A 22,478-nucleotide genomic window follows, 5' to 3' on the forward strand; every position below is an offset into this window, starting at 1 on the left:
ATATTTAATCTTTTTAACCACTCTATTTCCTGCATCTTTAGCTCAAAATATTTAATATTTTAAAAAATTTAATTTTACTAACTTTTGCAAGTAATTTTTTTTCTTCATCTTTTACTCTTCTACTAGTTTTGGCAGTTGTCATTATCATTATTAGTTAATATTTTATTGATTATTTTTACAAATTTCACACATTTTTCAAATATGAAACATTGGATTACACATGAATAATTAAAAAAGAAAAAAACAAGATAGTCCTTATAGTAACAATTTATCTTTTGTTTTAGCAACCACAGTTTCAGCCCAATTACAGTCACTCTATGATGATATGTGAATTTTGAAATGTGTGAATAGTAGCAAGCATATCTGGAATTCGAATCCAGAACTTTCTGGATGAAATTCAGAGATGCTACCATTCCATATTACACGTAATGGAGTAATTTGGTTTTATAAATATATGAATATATATAAAATTATTATATAAATTATGAATATAATATAATATTATATTATATTATTATACGAATTATATAAATTATTGTACAACAGGGGACCAACTTATAATAGTTGGTCCCCTGTTTGAATTTTAAATTTGTTAAAAATTCTTTTGCGAATAATCTCAATCGTAAAGAAATTAAACTGTTACTCATTTTTCATTAGCATTGGTTTGCTAGGCATTTCTTCCACCACTACTCCATTCGGTCGCTCTAAAGCACAAAACCGAATGTCTGTGCTACAAACGGCTACTGAGCCCCGAAACAGTTTAGCGACCAGTGTTCTAAATAACTTCTAGAGCTTACCTAACAGCGTGAGCGTACTAAGCGCGGTGCCATACACCACCGGCTTACGTGTCCGGGGAATGGAATGCAAAGTTGGCAGGAGTCTATTACTCCCTACTTTATCGCAGAACCTGGACAGAGTCCCTTGCTGCTGGATCATTCTAATCGGGCTTGTTTTTTTTTTAAAAAGGTTATTTTTTAATCTCGGATCTAATTTTTCAAGTGAATTATTATTATTTTAGTGAATTTAAGACGGATTTAATTGCATTCCAATCCGTTGTTAAACCAGCGTTATCGAACCCATTTCATGGGCCGACCGCGGAAGGCTAGGCTTATAAAGCCTGTCCTTCCGACGTAATTCCCCTTCAGACCGTCCACTGAAGTTCTTTCGGTGCTAACTCTTAATAGGCTAGCAGGAATACGCCACAACGGGGCACTACCTGTAAGGAGGGAGCAATGCGTCCCCTTTTCCGGAGGAGTCGCAATTGCTGGGTTATTTTATCTTACTGTAAGTTTTGAAATAGGAGAGGTTGTGTAGAAGCTCTTCATCCGCTTCTGGTATGGCTGCCCTTCAGGACGCATCTCTGCTGGGCTCTGTTCCGGACTCCAGTCCGTGATGTTGAGGCGAGTGGTTGGTCTTCCTTCTTCTTCTCCCTCTTCTTCTTCCGAAGACCTCTTCGTTCTTACGTGTCCCTACCGCTCAATTGTCATATATTTACTAAAATGGATAGGCGCACCCCGTCAACTACTAAAAATATATATGAAATCCATAAACTAAAATTTACTTCGTCTATACAGCAATTCGCTGCCACGCCTAGGTCGCTGAATGCCGGCAAGTACATGTCCACCATATTGAAGCGCTTGGAGTCTTAATTGGCTGGTGGTCAGCCATATATCTGTAGGTTAGCTTCCCACAGCAGTGCGGTGGAGTCTTCCCTTAAGTAAACTACTGATGTCGGTTGATCAAAGCAAACGCATCAAGAAACTCCCACATGGTTCGACAATGCGGCTCTCGCCACATTAACTCGCCGCTTGTGAGTGGCCAATTTTCCCCTTGTACCTTAAGTTCCAGAGTGGTCCGGTCTCTGCCGCCCCCCCCCCCCGGTGCAGGGCAGTCAAACTCAGGTGTTCATTTGAACGGACCTTGAACGGACGCAGACGCACAGTTCATCAGCTGCCAGACGGAACCGAAAAAGATATTGGTTCAAATTAACATGGTTGGTGAGCACCTGGGCACCCGTTACCCTTAAAAACAAACTCGAGGCATACAATCCCCCCCAGATCCCGTATAAACTTGTACAGAGATTTTCCCTTAGTCGTGGTGTCCCATACCAACCGCTATGCTTCCATCGCGAGGCTCTGCAGCCTCTTCCGAGAGGTGGACAATTGAACGAAATTTACATCCGATGCATTGTAATCACAGTTCCGTTTCGGTACAGGCCCGGCCCGAAACCGCATCCCAAATACCTCGACCTCCCAGCCTCTTCGCAATCCTTACATTTTCATTGGCGTGGATATCTCCTCGATTGGTTTATGATTCATGCTGTCTTTATCTTTCTTGAGAAAGTTTTATCTCTTCAACCAATAAAAGAAGAGCGTATTAAATCCTACTGGGGAATCTTGAGTTGGAGATTTAAATGTTTTTAAATTGAACTTACGCTTTCGACTGGAGTTGTCCTAAAACGACTACAATTAATGGCTTTTTTTCTTGTTTTTTACTTTTATATTCTATTTTTATTATATATATTTATTTATTCTTTTACCTCCGTATCTATTGATTATGCCGGTTGGATAACATTCGAAATAACAATTTAGGTTTTTAAGTAAAAACTTTGTAACAGTTCTTTGAGCGTAATCCCAGTTACACAACTTATTTCAATTTTCGATTTAGTTAAATTCTTTGTTTGAATATAAAATAATATAAAACGAATAATACAATTAAATATCCAAATTTGGGGAAGAATTATCTACGTCCATCCAGAAAGTGTTCTTAACTACTTAAAATTAAAAAAAGTTCCGAATACCAAAAAAACTTAAGACAGCAAAAAAAAAAAAAGTAATATATACAGTTATAAATACTGAATGCAAAATATATATAGACAGATTTATTGTTTTGAGACCACTTATTTCTTCTTTTTTAATTATTTTTATGTACATAAGAAGTTTTTCCTACATCTGCAATAATTTAAACTTTGATATTTCACCGGTATTGCAGAAGCTAGCTAGCTACTTTTTCATTTTATACTTTTTCATTATATCAGTATACGTATAATACTGGGGTATAAAGTTAAAAACTTTTAGGAGAAGGAAAAAGATATGTAACAACAACAAGAGCGATAAATTTTTAAAACGTCTAAACTTACACTGCATTTTTATTGTTCATTATAAATATTAATAATTTTAATACACTTTTTCATACGGATTTTCTATATATTCATTTTAATTTTTAAATGCACAGTTTAGGTTTTATGCTTTTTTTATTTTTAAAGTAGAGTTTCTAAACTAGAGGAGAGTTCTTTTATACGTATGTAACCAATATACGTTTCTGTATATTTATACCCTACTAACTACTGAACTAAAAACCCGACTAGAATAACTGGTTTTGTTAATTACTTTCTTTCACATTTTGTCAACAAAAAGAATCCAAGCGTAAATATTTTGGAGATAATATTAAAGGAAGTAAACTGATTTTTATTTTGAATTAAATATTGTTTAATAAATATATATTAGTAGATATTTCTATTTGTATCATCAACTTTATATTATAATGATATTTCACCTAATTGAATATTAAAAAAAATTGTTTGAAAAAATTTTGGTAAATTTAGTCCAATCAAATTACACTTAAAGAAAAAAAAATTGTTACCTGAACTTGATAAATGGAGATGGTAAAGGGCTTATAATAAACGTAAAAAAAATAAATGCGCGAGCGGAGGTGGTAGAGGGGTGATTTGCGGGGTTGAAAAAAAAATGTCCAATACAAAATTTGTTGATCATGCAAAAATCTACAACTTTTGTAGAGGTCGTTTTTTAACATAACCTCAAAATATCCGAGAAAAATATGAAAAATCTTTTCTTTTTTTTTCTTTTATATTTTTTATTTCGGCAAAAATAATTTAATTTTGACGAAAATTAATGAAATTATGTGTGTCTTCAATAACCACAAATTTTTTTATGTCAACTTAAGCCGGAAATCGCAATAATATAATTTTTCACCCATTTACAACCCCCCCCCCCAAATTAACAGTCCATTACCCCTACTCACGCATTCATTTTCTTTACATTTATTAAAAGCCCTTTTACCACTTCCACTTATAAAATTTCAGGTAACAATTTTATAATACCATTTAACAATTTAATAATTCCATTTTTCAACCCTTTTCAACCACCCAGATTAACAATCCACCACCCCGCTTATGTATTAATTTTTTTTTTACGTTATTATAAGCCCCTTTACCATTTCCACTTATCAAGTTCAGGTATCAAATTTTTTCCCCTCTAAATGAGTTATTTCGATCGGTCTATATATGTATTACTACTGCATCTCAGAACTCGCTTACCCTCAGCACTTCTTTTAGTGTTTTTAACAACACTTGTGAATTTTTTTTTTCATAGAACAGCGATTTTTTTAAATTTGCCTGAATTTAAATAGAAATAAAATCAGGTTTGTACAAATTCACTAAAAAATTATACAATTATCTTTTTAATTTCGACTTCTTGAAATTTCAGCATTAATAAAATATTAAGTTGATAAATCATTTTTAATTTTATAAGAAGCAAAAGTTTAAAGAAACATTGAATAATTTTCCCTTTTTTTTTAAAGTTGATTTTATATATATATTTTTTTTTTTACTTAAAAAGAATTCGAATCTGTTTTGGACCATTCTTCAAATGTCTATTTCAACAATTGAGGTTCTATATATTAAAAAAAAACTTAAAAAATGAATAGACTAAAAGTTTGTTTTTAACAATCTCAACACGTTTATCGAAAATAGATAAATTATTTCTGCTATGAAATTAGGTTAAGAAAAAAAATCAAATGAATTTTCGTAACGAAATTTTCTTTTTCACAAATACTTAATTTTCAATATTTATTTATTAATTATTAAATTTTCTGATTTTTTTTTTTCAAAATGGCATCAAATTGGCAGCTTTCATAGTACATAACAAAAAAAAGAATAGTTTATCTAGTATCTTATTTATGATAACATTTTAAACAAAACAATAAAAATAATATTCAAATTATCATTTTATCCCTTTAAATTTTCTTTTTTCTGGAGTTTTTATAGCTTTTTCGGTAACAAATTCAATATATTTTCAAGAAAATAATAACTACTAATTCTTTTTTAAATTACTTTTATTAACCAATTTTTTATTTGTAGGAGAGGTTTTGACGGATTTGTTCCTTATACAATCAGGGGTACCTCAAGGAAGCGTTCTCGGACCCATCATGTATGTTCTGTTTACGGCTGACTTGCCAATTACGTCAGATACCACAATTGCAACGTTTGCTAAGGATAATGCTGTCCAGAAAATCCGACTACTGCGTCTCGTTAAGACTATATCACTCTCCTCGAATCGTGGCTTACGTGTTGGAAAATAAAAATAAACGAAACAAAATCAATTCACCCTTCGTAAGGAACACTGTCCTCCTGTTTCTATCTTCAATGTTCCGATTCCGAGATCTCAAGATTGAAAATATTTGGATTTTCATCTTGATCGACGACTTACTTGGGCGAAACATATCACTTCTAAGCGGAATCAGTTGGATCTCAAGTTTAAACACATGTACTGGCTGATAGGACATAGATCTCGGCTTTCAGTAGAAAGTAAATTATTGGTTAATAAATCCGTTTTGAAGCCTGTTTGGACTTACGGGCTTGAATTGTGTGGTACAGCGTGCAACTCCATTATTGACATACTTGAACGTTTCCAAACAATATCAATGCGGAAAATGCTCAACATACCCTGGTAAATAAGTGACCTTATATATAATGACCTTGTTGCGAACCGTTCGGCAGGAAATCTGACTGGTCAACCTACAGTATCAAAATCGTTTGGATCGGCACCCGAAATATTTGGCGGTCAATTTATTAGATAGCACGATCAGTGATTTTTCAAGATTGCTGAGGAACAATATTCTTGGTTTGCCTTATTGTTTCAACCGTATTGAGTGCTCTTCTATTCCATTATCAAGTCACGAGCCGCTGGGTCTGTGGCAATTCAATATTAATTCAAATACATCTTATTTACTTCTTGTTTTATGAACAGATTGTAAAGTTGCTGTGTCGTTATAATAAAAAAAAATATTAAAAAACGTAAAAAAATAATAACTTAAATCTTAGTTTTCTGTAAAAAATTAATTATGCAATCACAAAAATAAATGGCTTGTTTATCAGAAAGTACGAATAAATATTAATAAAGGAAAAATACAAATTCTTGTATTTAATTTTTTGGTAAATTAGTGATTAAATTAGATGTTGATATAAAATAATCCTGTTTTGACTTCCTTATGATAACAAACAATTTTATAATCAAATCTTGAACAATATTAGAATAAAAAGAAACTAAAGGCGAATGTTTCTACAAGAGTTGGAACTTAAATTTATTATATTCTTTGTTAAAGAACTAATAAAAACGAATTATTTGGATTCCAAAATAATTTATAAATCCAGTTGACACTGATTTTAGAAGAAAAATTTTGAAAGCTCTATTCCAGAACATACAGTGAAGCAGGGCGCAAAAAATGTCATCATAGCTGGAATGAAAGCCATGACAGAAGACAGATGCTACGGGAAATCATCTTTCTAAGATATCTGTTCTGTTTCTGGAAAGAAAAATACTTCAGTTGACTGTTTAGTTTTGTTGTAATGAAAAATAAATAAATAAATTAGGGTAAATGAGGTTATCTTAAAATAAATGATTCGATTACGACATTATTAAGAGTTTTTACTGAAATAAATAGTTTTTTATTTTAATTAATATTAACTTTGCCGGTTTTATATGTATATATTACTTTTTCATATCACATTAAGATTATATTTGCTAAAAAATTACGTTTTAACGTATTTTTTTTTGTGAATAAAAAATTACCCTCCCTCGAAATTTTGGATTTCTAAAGTTAATTTTCATTTCATAGTAATTTCTTCAAAACTATTTGGATTATTTTTGATGATATTTGGTTGATTGTTTTTTATTAGATTGTTTTTCTATTTTATTCAAATGATTAAAAATCAGTGATTCTTTTCTAAAAATAAGGGATTAAACAAATATATTGCGTAAAAAACTCCTCTTTGGAGGTTGACGTAAAATATCCAAATTTCAATTGATCTAAGAGAATTTCTCGATGCACCTGAAAGCAGCCGGTAAATATATTTAGTACAAAAGAAAGAAATCATTTAATCTTATTTTACTGATGGTCTTTTTATACCGTTAATAGCAAGAGGGGTTCTCGAATTTGAAATACTACTCTTCGTCAGTCTTCTTCATAGTCTCTTCGACTCTATAGACTTATAGACTTCTTCATACTGGGAGATTTTAATGTATTCACCATATAATCCGAATCTGGCGCCGTGATAGTATCATTTGTTTTGCTCTTTGCAGAACTCCCGGAATGTTGTTACGTTAGTTTTAAAAGAGGTCTGTGAAAAATACGTGTCACAATTTTTTGACCGAAAACTACAGTAGTTCTACAGTGATACGATTTTGGTGTTGCCGGAAAAATGGCAGAAGGTCATCGAAAAAATGGTGTACATATGGTCTCATAATGTAATTTACTAATAATCATAAATTGGTTCTCAATTTTTCCCTCCAAAGGCTTACTACTTAATAGACAACCCATTATTAATGCTGCTAAAAATAATTTTTTTCATTAGACTGCATATATGAAATACATTTAGCAATTAACAACGATTTTAATTAAAATAATATTTAAAAAAAAAGTTAAAATACAAATAATTGTAAGATGATTACTAAAGAAAATGTAAAAAAAATATAATTTGATGAAAAAGGAAATCAGAAGGCATATTGTACAGTTAAATGAAACTGCATTAAAAATTATACGTAGAGACGTTGACCTGTAAAACCTATTTTAAATAACGTGAACATTATTGTATAATTTAATATATAGTATAGCCGAGGTCAGACGGAAAAACATATTACGTTAATTCGTAGATAAGCTACCGATAATTAATGGACTTTTCGCTGTACGCTACCAAGTTCCCGCCCAAATTAAACAGTTTAATTAAATTAATTTAGAAAAATCAGAGTTAAACTCAGAATTAGCATAGAAAATCAGTTTAATTACACTGTATAGAAAAATATGTGAATTCTTCAACATTATACGATTTAATAATATTTTTCCAAACTAAGGATTCTTTTCTAAATTTCAATACGGGGAATGGTACATGAAATGATTTTATAATTTGAAAATTAAGACAGAAATTTAATTACCGTTTTTTCCCCGTTGAAAAGCTGTTTCAGACAGTGTAATTAAACAAATAGTACAGTTTCTTTCAGAGCCGTCAGTCTTTTTATCTATTCATGGAAAAATGAATTAGCAACAATAAAATTCTGTGACAAAGAATTTTTAATGAAAATATTAATATCCATTGATACTAATATCCATTTCTAAATAGATGAATAAATATCACTCAGGCACAAGTACAATTGAGAACAAAATTTACACCAAGAATTTATTCGGAAATTTTTGTCTAAAAACAAAAGAACGTTTTTTAGTGGATTTACCTGACCGTTCTTCTAAAAACATTACTTGAAATTATACGTTGCATAATTGGTTCACGTAACAACAATTATTTCAGATAAATGGAAGGATTATAGTAGTTTAAAATATCATCCCAAACGTACTCACGTTACGGTAATTAGAATTTATCAGTAGTGAAATTGAATCTTATAATCAGGGGATTAAGGTTTAGCAACGAGAAGAGTAATTCATAATCCAAACAAAAAACCTTATTTTGTGTAAAAATAATCAAATAAAATAAATAATTTAATAAATTACATAAATTAAATAAATACGATAAATTAATGTTTAATTTAAAATAGGAATTATTAGATTAGATAGTTTATTTGAATTATCTTTTAATTAAATTAAATAATCCTTAGTTAAAATAAATAAATACTATTAAATGAAGTTTAATAATTAACTAACATGATTGAAATAATTATTTGTTAATAATTATATCAATAAAAACATATAATTATTAAAAAAAAACTCACGGGTAAAATTTCACTTAAAATTTAGTTTTTAAAGATATTGATATCTGTTTAGATATTTAAACAGATATCAATCTAAGAGATTGATATCTGTATTCAGTACAGATTGATATCTGTTTTACCTGTACTGATATTCAGTAATTTATTAATTAAAACAAAGAAAAGCTGAAAACACAGTTGTTTCTGATGCACGGCTTACACACACAACTTAATTTAAAATACCAGTATTTATCATTTTATTTAAACATAATATATTTACGTTTATTTAATTCATGATTCTAACTAAAGCGCGCGCGCATACCTTATTTAATTCACGCGGGTGTAGCGGTACTAGCGGCTATCATCGACACTAAATAATCTAATTTCACAACTTAATAGAACAAATTTAGCTCGTACACTCAGCAGATTGGTGTAGCCGCGAAGCTTAACGCACCAGGTATCGAGTCAACCGGGTGATCGAGTTCACCCGATTGTCAAGCCAGATCGAGCTACAGTTTACATTTTAGATATTATTCATTTATCTAATCCTACCGCTCCACCGTTAACTTTTTTCTTTTTTTTACCCCTACTCCCCTGAGTCGGAGATACAGTTAAGTAAAACTGTATGTCTCTAAAGTAAAGGTGATCTCTAAAGATCTCTAATCTCCCTGGTTGGATCTTTTTTCTCTTTGCCTGCCTCCAATCATCAGGAGGGGTAACCGGGGCCGACTATGTCGTTCTCCCCCCGAGACCGATACCTCTCTCTCACTCTTTTTCCTGTTTAGCCTCCGGTAACTACCGTTTCGATAATTCTTCAGAGGATGAATGAGGATGATATGTATGAGTGTAAATGAAGTGTAGTCTTGTACATTCTCAGTTCGACCGTTCCTGAGATGTGTGGTTAATTGAAACCCAACCACCAAAGAACACCGGTATCCACGATCTAGTATTCAAATCCGTGTAAAAATAACTGGCTTTACTAGGACTTGAACGCTGTAACTCTCGACTTTCCAAATCAGCTGATTTGGGAAGACGCGTTAACCACTAGACCAACCCGATGGGTCCGAGACCGGCACCTGTGACGACAATACATAACAGACGACTGCTTTATCACAACAGCTGTATGTCAGTGCTACCAACCTTTGAAATATTATCTAAATTAAAAAAATAAATAATTAACATTTAAAGTCTAGAAAATATTTTGGTTGGCAACTCTGTGGAATTCAAAAATTTCCCGGCTCAAGAGGACAACCGAAAAGGGAGTTCCCCGCCTAAAGAAAGGAAAATTCCAAGATGGCGGAACGCAACACTAGTGCTCTTTGTGGTGACAGAAGATACTATCGATGCAGTATGCCCATTTAGCCACTAGTTTAGAGCATTTTTTGTGATGGGGGTGTGATTCTACAAAAACGTTTTTTGTAAATATTGTTATTTTTTAATCTTTAATAAATGTGCCTAAGAAAAATATTGAGTGAAATCTGGAGATACTTAGGGTGATCTTGCTCTACAGCCTCATCTCCTTGACCTTTTAAGTTGAAAAGTTAATTGCATCAATTTCCCATATATAGAAGTAATCTGACCAAGTTTGATCAAAATCGATCGAGTAGTTCTGAAGATATAAGATGATTTAGAGGCCAACATAAACACGTACATACGAACATAAACATACGGAAAATTTCGGTTTTTTAGGTTTCAAAACGTCAAGATCCGGTGAAAACCCCTTATACCCAAATTGGACCGATTACAATACTTTCCCTAGTAGTGGTATAGCTCTGCTATGGCGCCATCAAGACGGAAAAGTAAAAATATTATTATATAATAATGGTTTTTTTTTTTTGGTGTTTTTATTAAAAACATTATTTATTGATATAAGTAAATTTTTGAGCTCCAAAAAAATAAGGGTGTTAAATGAGATTGTAATTAAGAAACCAATTTTTTAAAACTTTAATTTTCAAAATTGCAAATCTTAATTATTAATTAAAACTGCATGGGAACTTTTTAAAAAGGGTATCCGGTGGGACCGGACTTAAGAATTTACAAAATAAATTCAGTACAAACTTATTGATTTTTTTTTATAATTTCTGATACTTTATCCGTTTTTCGAGTTATTAAAAATGTTGTGTGAAGTAGCTTATAGGTCTATGGCAAAGCCCACACACGTCCAGGATGGCTAATGCTGTGCGTTTGATGAGATTGAAAGACCATCATGCATCACAAGCTGCTGCCGTCAGGCAGAACGATAAACTCAGTTAACTTTTCTTTTTTTTTTAGTATAGTATCGACGATTAGTGCGACTGCACCTAGCGATTTAATAGAAACGGCCTGAACTGATCAACAGAAAGGGTGTCGATTATCGCGCTGACAACACCAGACAACATACATCTTTAACCACCCGTCAGAGATTGAGAAAACACGTGACTGAAAGGTTTTAATGCATCCACCTTATAGCTCGAACATGGTACCGTCAGACTATCATTTGTTTTGGTCTCTGCAGTACACCCGGAATGGTGTTAAGTTAGTTTGAAAAGTGTCCCGTAAAAATCATGCGTCACAATTTTTTGACCGGAAACAACAGGAGCGATAGGAATTTGGTGTTGCCGCTAAAATGGTAGAAATTCATCGAAAAAAATTTGACATATACGGTCTCATAGTCTTATTCTCCAATAACGATAAATGTGTTTTCAATTTTGACCTCCTAAGGCTCAATACTTTTTAGACAACCTAATGTTTATTATTTATTTTATTTACGATTAAAATATCAATTGGCCTGCAAATAAATGCTTCCCATATGAGAGAAAACAGTTTGCGAGTAATCAAAGACAAGAAAACCACATTTTGATAAAAACAAGACTAGTATTAAACAAGTGACTTAAAGAGATTACCACCGAGAGAGAGCTAAAGTTTTCCTAGAAGTGTGAATGTATGAATTGTTATTTTTATAAAGTTTTCCAGCTAACTATCTTGAATTTTAAATTGGGAGTATTTTGAGTTGAAAATTACATATTATGTAATAATGCTTTACAACAGTAACTAAAGACAATGACAAAAATAAATTTTTATCATAAAATTATCTTTATTCTAAAACGGTTTGAACGTATGAAATTCAACTCTGGGGTACGGCAAGTACCAGTAATATGGAGATTATTCAACGTTAGCAGAATAAATTTACGAGATACATTACACAGGCGCCATGTTACGTACGGAACAACAAAATTCACGATTACTTACGGTTACCGTGTGTACGAGAGGAAGTCGATCGATTTGTAACTACATACAAATTAAGCTTAACGACCACGTAAACTATCTAGCTTTTAACCTCTTATATAATGGAGAAGATGTAAGGCTATTAAATCGGGTACATATATTGGACCTAGGAACCTAGTGAAACTCAGGATGAGGCTTCTCTTCTTAAACTGTCATCATCATTATTTATGTTTATGATCATTTATGTTTCTAAGTTATTTATTCCAGTGTTACTATTTTTTTTTTCTTTTTACGTTGTAGTCTTATTTGTAATAAAGGACATTGTTATGATTTCTGGTTGATTACTACCTGGACTTTATCAATGGTTATGTTACCTTTGATTTATTGCCGTTTTCTAGAATGTAATTAAGTAAAGTCTTTCAAGTCCTTAAAACACTCCTTTATAACTTAATTATTGCGATGAAATTTATTTACGGTTTAGAGACCGATAGTAAATATAATTTGAAATACAAAAAATAAAATAAAAGTTGTCTCTATAAAAATAAAATTAATTGTTAAAACAAATTCTCCTTTTAAGTTATTTGGAAAAATATTTACAAGAGGACACAATTGAGGAACGTTCACTGAGTAATACTGAAAAAATTAAGACAGTCGATTTGCTGAAAAGTACGGTTTGAGTATACAATAAGCTGACAACACAGTTGTAGGACTTTCCCGTCACGCGGCATTTTTATGATGCACGGGTTACACACACACAATTTAAAATATTTATGATGTTATCTAAGTATAATAATTTGTGTACTTAATTCAATGATTCTAAGTAAAGCACGCGCACATACCGTATTTCATCCGCGTGCGTGTGGTGGTACTTTAAATATTTTTTTACACTTTAAATATTATTAACTTATTTAATTCAACCGCTCATCTGTGACATTACAACGTAGCAGCAATTGTACGTCAGTGCTACACTAGCTCCTTTTGATGAGAGGGGGTACTATTGACGCAGTATACCCACTTAGCCGCTAGCTTATTAAGAGCATTTTTTTTGGGATGGGGGTGCGATTTTGAAAATATTATGTTTTAATTGTTAACAAATGTGCCTAAGAAAAATGTTACCTTAATTAGGCGAAATCTCGAGATACTGATGCTGACCTTGCTCTACAGCCTCACCCCCTTGACCTTTTAAGTTAAAAATTTAACGGCATCAATGACCCATATATAGAAGTAATCTGTCCAAGTTAAGTCAAAATCTGTCCGGTAGTTCTGGATAAAGTGATGTAGAGGACGACACCGAACATACATACGTACATACGAACATCCAGAAATCCGGTTTTTTGGGTTCCTTAGGTGTCAAAACGTCAAGATCCGGTGAAAACCGCATATGCCCAAATTGGACCGATTACAATACTTTCCCTTCTAAAGCTGTAGCGCTACACCGGAAAGTAAAGATTAACTTTTAAAGTCTGTTATATATATTTATAATAAAAAACATAAATAATAAAATACATACTTTACGTTTGCAAAAATTAGAATAAATAAAGCGACATCTGAAGCGACAAAATAAATCTAAAAAACATCGACGACAACGCTTTCGAATCGTCCAAAATTTTTGTTTTACAGTTAATATTTATACTTTATAATTTCATACATAACAATGGTTTCATTAATTTGAATATTATATGAAATTAAGAAAAAATGAAGTGAAAAGAAGCATAGTCACTTATACCGCATATCCAACTTAATTTTCTTTCAGTTATCTCGATCAGTCTTTAGATACTGCCTCCTTCACGCTACAAAGTTTCTTTACTTACTTCACGACCGGTACACTAAATCAGAATATTAGCATATTAACGGGTCTGAGTTATGTAACAAAATTTTACGTTAAAAGCTCTTTTATATGTAAATTGAGTTCACTTAGATGGTTAAAAACTTACAAAATATTAATTTTTATCAGGGTTTAGAATAAATTTCAGCTTTTAATAAAATATAAATAAAAAAAAAGATTAAAAAACTAACTATGATAACATAATTATGTAATAACAAAGAATGTAATTATTTTAAAATAGAAATTTTTCATTTACGAAGTGAAATTTTAACAAAGTAATGTCACAGAAAATAAATTTAGGAAAATCAGTTTGATTTAAATTAAAATAATAAAAACAGTTAAATTGATTAAAAAGTTAATAGTTTATTATAAAGAAAACGTAGTAAAGTTACGAAAGGTGTAACATTTTTTAGATTATTTTAAAAATGTTACATAATTTTATATAAAAAGTAGTAGTATAACGATAGTACCAGTCTATGAATAATTGAAAAATATATTTATATATATAATTATTTACTTCAAAATTATGACGCACATAATAGTAAATATTTTAACCGGTTACATCTATCCAGTTCATTGTTGCCACCAGGTGACAAAAATATTTAAAAAGCAACTATAGAAATTTTACATAAGTTATAAAATAAATGTTTTACATTTAGTGATAAAGAAATCAAGTTTTTTTTCGGGCAAAAGACGGTTTTTCATTATCATCGCCCGAAAACGCTGTATTTGTTTTAAAATAAAGTTTTAAAAATTCGCAATTAAAAGTTAATTATAAACATCTTTAAAAATAATTTAAAAAATGTCTTCAAAAAAAATAAGATAATGAAATTACCATCTATTTTACGGCAAACGGGTTAAATCGCTTAAACACACTATTTTAAATTTTGGAATATAAAAAATACTGATGCAAAGTAAATGCATTCAGCCCCCCCAAAGTTGATGCAAAATAAAAGGATGCTCCTAAAGAATCGTAAGACAGGACAGTTTCGCTTCACTATCCCCCAAAATTACCCGCATGTTAGCCGCTAGGTTACGCTTGTGACGAAATGCCGCATTTGTGTGCGTGAATTGCTTTATTTACAATCAGTTTCCTGAACAATGAAACTTTTTTTGTCTTCAGTCATTTGACTGGTTTGATGCAGCTCTCCAAGATTCCTTATCTAGTGCTAGTCGTTTCATTTCAGTATACCCCCTACATCCTACATCCCTAACATTTTTTTTTTACATATTGCAAACGTGGCCTGCCTACACAATTTTTTTCCTTCTACCTATCCCTCCAATGTCAAAGCGATTATTCCAGGATGCTTTAATATGTGGCCTATAAGTCTGTCTCTTCTTTTAACTATATTTTTCCAAATGCTTCTTTCTTCATCGATTTGCCCCAACACCTCTTCATTTGTCGCTTTATCCACCCATCTGATTTTTAACATTCTCCTATAACACTGCATTTCAAAAGCTTCTAATCTTTTCTTCTCAGGTACTCCGATCGTCCAAGCTTCACTTCCACATAAAGCGACACTCGAAACATACACTTTCAAAAATCTTTTCCTGACATTTAAATTAATTTTTGATGTAAACAAATTATATTTCTTACTGAAGGCTCGTTTCGCTTGTGCTATTCGGCATTTTATATCGCTCTTGCTTCGTCCGTCTTTAGTAATTCTACTTTCCAAATAACAGAATTCTTCAACCTCCATAATCTTTTCGTATTTTTATATTCAGTGGTCCATCTACATTATTTCTACTGTATTTCATTACTTTCGTTTTGTTCCTGTTTATTTTCATGCGGTAGTTCTTGCGTAGGACTTCATCCATGACATTCATTCTTTCTTGTAAATCCTTTTTACTCTCATCATATCATCAGCAAATCGTAGCATCTTTATCTTTTCACCTTGTACTGTTACTCCGAATCTAAATTGTTCTTTAACATCATTAACTGCTAGTTCCACGTAAAGATTAAAAAGTAACGGGGATAGGGAATATCCTTGTCGGACTCCCTTTCTTATTACGGCTTCTTTCTTATGTTCTTCAATTATTACTATTGCTGTTTGGTTCCTGTACATGTAAGCAATTGTTCTTCTATCTCTGTATTTGAACCCTAATTTTTTTACTACAATGAAACTATTGTAAAAAATTAACAATTACAATTATTTTAATTAATAATTGTAATATTAAGTAAATTGTACAGTTTAATAATGACGTGATAACATAACTTAACATAGATATTGAGAACAATATCGTCCTCCATGGCGCGAGTGGTAGCGTCTCGGCCTTACATCCGGAGGTCCCGGGTTTAAATCCCGGTCCAAACCTAACCTAATGGACAATGACAGGTGCGAGTTATTATGTATCAACCAATAAATAATACCTGCTCAATACATATTTTTTAACAGCTTTAGAATTTTTATTTATTTTATATTCAATATATTCATGTATTTATCTATCTTAATATTAATATTAGTATTTCATAAGAGTTTATATTTTAAACAATTAATATGGGTTTAAATCACATCTATTTTCATATTTTATAATTAATTGTTTATTTTGTAATTCTGCTCTCATTAAAGTTTTACCACCTCAGTTTTTCTTGATCCATCCTGGTAAATGCTGGCCAGTTCCTTGTTTTTATCTATAGAGTATTTACCCATTACTGAATAATCTACTTGATGTATTAAGTAATTTTTTTAAATAAATCTGTACTGAAGAGTAAAAGATCTTATTTATGTTTAAATTCCCCCGCACGGTTTTAACCAGACTTCCTTTGGTTCGATTAACCAAATTATTTTGTAAATTAAAATAGTCATAAAAAATGTTTAAATCTTTAACAAATAAAAAACTTGTTTTTAAAAATGTAAAAACTTTGAAAAACAAAATTTTTGTATACTCATTTGAAAATTCAAAATTTTGTCAACCATTTCTTGTCATTTAAAACATATATTCAACCATTTTCAATCATTTATAACATCAGGAAACATCCTTTTAATAAGTAGATGAATAAAAAATAACTTACAGGCAATTGACCTTTAGCAGTTCTGATAAATGTAAAGCCACATGTTGATCGAAAAAATAATAAATTCATAAGTTTATTAATCATACTAATTAATATGCACTAATTTAAATATGTATTTTATTGTAGAATTAACTTCTCGTTTTTTTGTGTGATATACAAGAGATTTTTGTCAGAATAAGGAAAAGAGTAAAAATTCCACTACGTAGCCATTTACATAAGGTAAACTTCCTTTTTCCTATTTAGCCTCCGAGAATTACCGTTCAGGTATTACTTCAGAGGATCAATGAAGATGATATGTATGAATGTAAATGAAGTGTAGTCTTGTGCAGTCTCAGTTCGACCATTCCTGAGATGCGGGTTTAATTAAAACCCAACCACCAAAGAACACCGGCATCCACGATCTAGTACTCAAATCCGTATAAAAGTAACTTTCTTTACTAGGTCTTGAACACTGGAACTCTCTACTTCCAAATCAGCTGATTTGGAAAGACACGTTCACCACTAAACCAACCCGGTGGGTCTAGATAAGGTTAACTGGATTATTCTACTTGTACAAGGGTTTACTTAAGAAATAAAAATTACTTCTGTAAAATTTCGAAATTTTTAAATATCTTTATATTTTCTATTGACTACGTTAATTATATTTAAATATAATAAATAATAAACTACATTTTATAAAAATTTAATTGAAAAATATAGATATACCCTTTTTCAAACGATGGTGTAATATTCTTTTCGATAGTCTATTACATAACATTGTAAAAACGTATCATGTCTGTAACTTCCATTTCAATAAAAAAAAAGGCTTAAAAAATCGGAAACTATTACGACCATTTATGAATGAGGTTTTTCATGAATATTCCCGTTTTACACAATAAATATTTCTTAGAAATAGTTTTCAGACCTTCTATAAAACATATGATATCATCCAATTTCAAAAAAAAAGAAAAATTTACTAATCAGATAGGTCAAGTGACTCAACAACTAAAATGACTTTGTAAACAATAAAAGAGTAGAACGCAAAGGGGAATTTATTATGAAGGATGACTCAATCTGTGACTTATAACAATTTTACTGCAATAAAGTTTTCTTTCTTTATATTTACTCATAAATAATGCACAAACAAAATCGTAAAAACTCAACTAAAAATCAATGAATTCTATGAAGAAACTTTGACGTATCCGTTACAAAATAGTAATAATATTTGATTGGCGAATAATCATCAAAATTTCAATTAAGTGTAATTTGTTTCAGTTATACTTTGTACTACTGAGTAAAAAAAACTTCAAAAAATATTTAAAATTAATAGATTAATAAAATATTGGTTGATTTATTATTTAAATTGCAGGCAAACAAGTTTCCGGAAACGAGTTAACTATCTAGTATACTACACAGTTCCTTTATTAATATGAAATGCGCATTTTGTTTTCTACGCTTGTTTTCAGACGTAACATGACTTTTTAATTTATTTAATATCGTAGAAATATATATATATATATATATATATATATATATATATATATATGATTTATATTAATTACACAAAATAAAAGTAAATAAATAATAAGGTCAATGAACATCCAATTGTAAAACATCCATACTGCAAAAAAAAAAAATCAGCTAACTTGAAAGTATCACTTTATAAAAAAAAATTAAAAATCTTTTCTTTAAAACACCATGAATAATTTATTTCTATTTTCCCCTACAACCTGATAATCTTTCGAGTAAACGCAATAAATTGTATTAAAAGTGCTTTACAATATTTTTCACGGTTCTTTTAACAATGTAAACCTGTAATGTAGTACAAGATTCACAATCATCGTTGCTTTCTCTGATATTAATGATGTTCACTATACATTTATTTCCTTTAGCAGGCAACGTAAAAGCGTCATTGATATGATTAGATATCTGAATTTTTAATTGAGTTTGCATGTTGACATGAAAAAGTCCTTTTGAACGTAGTAATGAAGAAAATGACAAGAAGAAAAAAGCTTGGTATTAGATGCTTGTTATTCTTAATAATAGTTATATAATTTTTTAAATACTTGTAACTTATATCAGGTCACTAAAAAACGTTTATAGTAATGTCATCTAACCGACTATCTGAAAAGATAGTTAATTTTATTTCAGTTTTTAAATTAAATGATTGATATCCTCCGGCACTACCGTTAGGTACTGCTTCAGAGGATGAGATGAATTATTTGTATCGTGTGTGAAAATGCCATGCCTGAGGGTGATTTGAACCTGGGACCTCCGGATGAAAGGCCGAGACGCTAATAGTCGCGCCACGGAGGCCGGCGATGGATTTACTCCTGCTAAACTTCATAATAACCTAATAATTGATTATTTGTGAAATAATTTTAGTACCTAATTGTTTTATTTTTTATTAAAAATAACATGAACTGTTGAAATAGATAGAATTAATGTTAATTGAATTAATTAATTAATCGAATCTATAGATCGACTAGAAAAGTTGTACTCAAAATTTAATCAGCTGCAGTCTTCAACCTGCTTCTCAGTGTGATCTCAGAGTTACAGCCTACATACTGAACTATCAAGTTCGGAAACGAAGATACCGAACTTACTAGACTTCTACGTCACTCCAAGTATATTATCTGTACGCTTCGATCATTCGCCTATTCTACTCACTTTAAGTACGATGGTGATAAGAAAGAAGAAGTCATCGCCTGTCCTTCGTAACTGGATAAACTGTGACTCATATCGAAACTGGATTGAAGGGAAGCTATGTTTTGATGACATCGATCGTGCAATATAGTGTTTGTCCTGAGTCATGCAGAAGGAGCCTGGCGATCGACAGCCCAGGAAAAATATGAAGGAAGTGGAGGCACAGACTATCCAGTAGAGGTAATGGACCTAATTAACACAAAGAGGTAACTTAGAAGAAGATGGCAATGCTACAGGAGACCAGAGGACAGAAAATTCCTCAACAGAGCTGCACGCAAGTTGAAAAGACTGCCTTTAAGAGAACCTTTAAGAAACAGACGTTTAAGTCAATCATGAGCAACTTTCCCACTTGGAAAGAGATGGATACACATTCTGAAGAGCCACGAAGAGTTTTCAGCAACCGACATCAACTTTCCTCTATTGAAAGCGTCTGGTGGGTCGTGGGTTAACAGCAATTGGTAAAACGGAGCGAGCTATTTGGTGCGCATCTGAAAAAGAAATTTCTACCACACGACGGAGGGGTTTCCAATGAAGAGGAAATAATTGACTTCTTCGAAGTTCCAGAGCCTTCCGATTAGACCTTCAACAACGGAGGTGTTGCTGGTAGTCAAGCAAGGGGAACGCTCAAAAAACGATCCAGAGCTTTGACTTGATTACTAATAAATTGCCAGTTATGCTCTCGTTTAAGGCATCACGTACATAACAGGCAATTTCATTGACATCCTTCAAACATCCTACTTTCCATAGTGGAAGATGACTCAAATAGTAACAAACCTGCAAGATGTGTCTTCCTACATACCGATAACCCTCTTACCGTTTCTGTCAAAGTTGTTTCTTCAGAGTCTGTGACCTTAAAGGGAGAAAAAATTATTTCAGATCATCATTTTGGCTTCAGAAGTAGTCATTCTGCTGTTGAACAGACGTAAGGTTTGTTAATGTCATCACCAAATGCCTGAAAGAAAAGAGGTTCTGTTTAGCGACCTTCTTGGTTGTGCGTAGATCTTTGCCAAAGTCTGACCCCCTGGTCTGCTCCAAAAGCTAAAAGACAGCCTTCCTCAACCTTTCTAATTAGTCTTGCGAAACTACTTCGATAGAAGTAATTCCCACGTCAGGTGCAACCACGAGTTATCTGGGTTCTTTGACATTAGGTCGAGGGTTCCTCAAGGCTCTGTTTTAGTAATAGTCCTGTACTCAATTTTCACTGTGGTTCTTCCGGCTTCCGACCATATCCCAGTTGTCAAGTTTGCTGATGACATAGCGATCCCGGCTGTTTATGAAAACCTCAGCAAAACTCCAATTGGTATACGATTTAAACGGTACGTGGCTAGCAAAATGAAGAATAAAAATAAATCACAATAACTCAAGTCATATTACTTTCGCGATGAGGAGGGGTGACACTCCCTGAGCCCACCTAGACAGCGTTTTCATTCCACACTCGGACCATGAAAGGTAAGTTGGACTGCACCTTGATCGTGGATTGACATGGAGTTAAACGTCAGATATAAGGAGCTTTATCGGTTGCTAGGCATAAGTTCTCATTTACCTAACAAAACCTTTATCCTACAAAATCATTCTGAAACTGATTTGGACGTATAGCGTTCAACAGGCAAGAGCAGCGTTGAGGTGTTATACAACGTTTTCAGAGTAAATCATGAGAACAATTACAGAGACGCTGTCGTTTGCACGGAACAAAGAGATTCATGACTATCTGGAATTGCCTTATGTTCGCGAAGAATGCAAATGGTTCGATTAAAATTACAGACTGCGCCTAGGTAATCATGTGAAATTTCTAATAATGAATCTCCTAGACAACAGTGAATATATCCGGCGAATGAAATAGCTTCAAGTGCTGGACCTGGGAGAGTCTGAGTGACTCTTGAGCTGTGATAACATAACATCTCTTAAGTTATAAATATATTCTTGATGCCTTGATGGAGAGACTGGTTTCTTTTCTTCTCCTTTCATAAGCTAATTATGGTTTTACTGTTTTATTGTCTTTTTTGATTGTTTGGAATTGTTACTGATTTTTCCTTTGTTTTTCATTAATATTTTATGGACTTTAGTACTTTATACGGATTGAATCAGCGGAAATGCATTTATCTATATGATCATTTGTCTTATACATGTATGTTTTATTAAGGGGCTTCATTCTTCATTGGATTCCTCTCATCAAGTGCTTATTTTATTTACTTGTGGTTCCTTTACGGGAATCGTTTGTAAATCAACAAATTGTAAGAAAAATGATTATTTTTATCTTTTTTTTACTTTTTTAAAAATAATTATAAATCTACAAAAAATGATGTTTGTATAAAAAACAAGTAATGAAAAACTTCTTGAAACGAGCGTGTTAATAACCATAATAAAAGGAATATAGAGAAATAAGGTAAAGAAACTACTACCGTGTGTGAAATAAAGCTTTCTAAAATATAGATAGAAATACATATTAATTTACTAGGATTTGAACCTTAGAACTCTTGATTTCGAAATCGGCTGATTTGCGATGTCGTGTTCACCACTAGATGAACCTTTCAGTAAGGATCTATTTTAACCTTCCATTTTATTGACTAATCCTCTTGGTTAAAATACGTGTGTAGCAAGACTTGACTAACAAATAAAAGAGACATATCTATATATAGGTGATTTTAAAGTATGGAAATGGCGTCATACCTCAAAAATGAGGTATACTAGGAGGTATAAAAAAGTTTACTTAGTTACAAAATTACTACTAATTTATGATGTGTTATCAAAATTAGCAAATTTA

The 22,478-nt window shown here is 31.8% G+C and overlaps 1 protein-coding gene across 1 annotated transcript in view; it reads left to right on the forward strand.

Annotated features, from left to right (window-relative positions):
- Positions 1 to 22,478, forward strand: part of jeb (low-density lipoprotein receptor domain-containing jelly belly protein) — a 419,417-nt gene that overhangs the window by 16,739 nt on the left and 380,200 nt on the right. The window lies entirely within an intron of this gene.

Source organism: Lycorma delicatula, chromosome 7 (genome assembly GCF_047948215.1).
Source record: "Lycorma delicatula isolate Av1 chromosome 7, ASM4794821v1, whole genome shotgun sequence".
NCBI classification, from domain to species: Eukaryota; Metazoa; Arthropoda; class Insecta; order Hemiptera; family Fulgoridae; genus Lycorma; species Lycorma delicatula.